The 1,678-nt window shown below is 51.3% G+C and overlaps 1 pseudogene; it reads left to right on the top strand.

The window, feature by feature from the left end:
* The first annotated feature begins 318 nt into the window (after nucleotides 1-318).
* LOC131408578 (putative olfactory receptor 2W6) lies at nucleotides 319-1,178 on the top strand (annotated as a pseudogene).
* The last annotated feature ends 500 nt before the right edge of the window (nucleotides 1,179-1,678 follow it).

The raw sequence follows: 1,678 nt of genomic DNA on the forward strand, positions 1-1,678 counted from the left end.
ACTATTTTCTGTAGGAATAATAACACACGTTAACCTCTTTAAACAGGTTTATCAAGCCAAGGGTGATGGAGACCAGCAATAGGAGCTCTGAGGAAGACTTTTCATTCTGCACTGGTTCTTTGCCTGGCCAAAGTTGGAGATGGCTCTATTTTTCACCAACATGGTTTTTACTTTCTGGCCGTCACAGGCAACTTAACCATCGTCTTCTTCTCGCTGCTGGACCCTTGACTGCACATGCCCATAGACTTCTTCCCCTTTCTGGCCGTCACAGTCTACTTAACCATCGTCTTCTTCTCGCTGCTGGACCCTTGACTGCACATGCCCATAGACTTCTTCCCCTTTCTGGCCGTCACAGTCTACTTAACCATCGTCTTCTTCTCGCTGCTGGACCCTTGACTGCACATGCCCATAGACTTCTTCCTCAGCAATCTGTCCTTCCTGGATCTCTGCTACAGGACCAGCAGCAATATCCAGATGCTGGTCAATATCTGAGGCCCACACAAAACCGTCACCTCCATGGGTTGTGTCACCCAACCCTTCCCTTCCTGTCTGTCGGGGGGCATCTCCTCTTGGTCTCGGCCTACAGCTGCTTTGTGGCTGTCTGCAAGCCACCTCACTATACGACCATCGTGCACCCGCAGCTTTGCCTGCAGCTGGCAGCCTTCACCAGGCTCAGCAACATTGCCAACTGCATTCCGATGTCCCCGCTGATGGTGTCCCTGGGGCAGTGTGGTCACCACTGCATCGACCACTTTATGTGTGAGATGCTGGCCATCATCCACATCTCCTGCTGACATAGTACGTTGCAGGCCTGGCTTTCTTCCCAGCCATCCCCACTGTCCTTGTGCCTCTCATCATGACACTTGTCTCCTACAGCTGTATGGTAGTTGTAGTGGTGCGGATCCAGGCGGAAGCTGGGAGGCGCAAAGCCTTCAACACTTGCTCCTCCCGCGTGGCCACCGTGTCCCTTTTCTACAGCGCCATCATCTGCATGTACATGCAACCTAGGAGCACGGGGATCCAGGACCAGGGCAAGTTCCTCTCCCCCTTCTACATCCTAGTGACCCCCCACTCCTAATCCCTTCATTTACACACTGAGAAACAAAGACGTGAAGGGGGCTTTGTGGAAGGTTCTTGGAAAAGACCACGACCTATTGGACAGGAGGGCACTGATGTAGGCAGGTAGCACTCATCCTGAGGTTCTTGTTGTCCGTGAAGACCGTTCTGTCCCAGGGAAATAACAATGCACAGTGGCATGTAAAATGCTGGAATGTGAGTTGAGCAGAGTCTTCCCTCTTTCAGGGGTCCTGGACCCGAGAACCTGTATCTTTGCTTGCAGGTGGACGGACCCTCTGTGTCCTTTAAAGCTACAGAGTTAATGAGAAAAGATAATGTGTTGGTGGAAAGAGAGATGCTGCTTCCTCTTTGCCCAGTGGGGTTTTACAGGGAGATAATGGTTTCTGTGCAGCTAACTAGTGACTGTGATTCCAGAAAGCTGTAATGTCAGTATTAGGTCAGAACACGGGAAAGGAGATGCCATGGCAGAAAAACGTGTGTGACTGAGGGGGTGACTGGTATTTTGGGGTACACTTGTCCCATGCCATATACCCTTTAGTTCTGAATTTTCCAGACCCCAGTGGAGATGACGCTGTTGCTTCTTCAGGCCATTCCTGCCTCC

The sequence above is a fragment of the Diceros bicornis genome, chromosome 1, assembly GCF_020826845.1.
Source record: "Diceros bicornis minor isolate mBicDic1 chromosome 1, mDicBic1.mat.cur, whole genome shotgun sequence".
Classification (NCBI taxonomy): domain Eukaryota; kingdom Metazoa; phylum Chordata; class Mammalia; order Perissodactyla; family Rhinocerotidae; genus Diceros; species Diceros bicornis.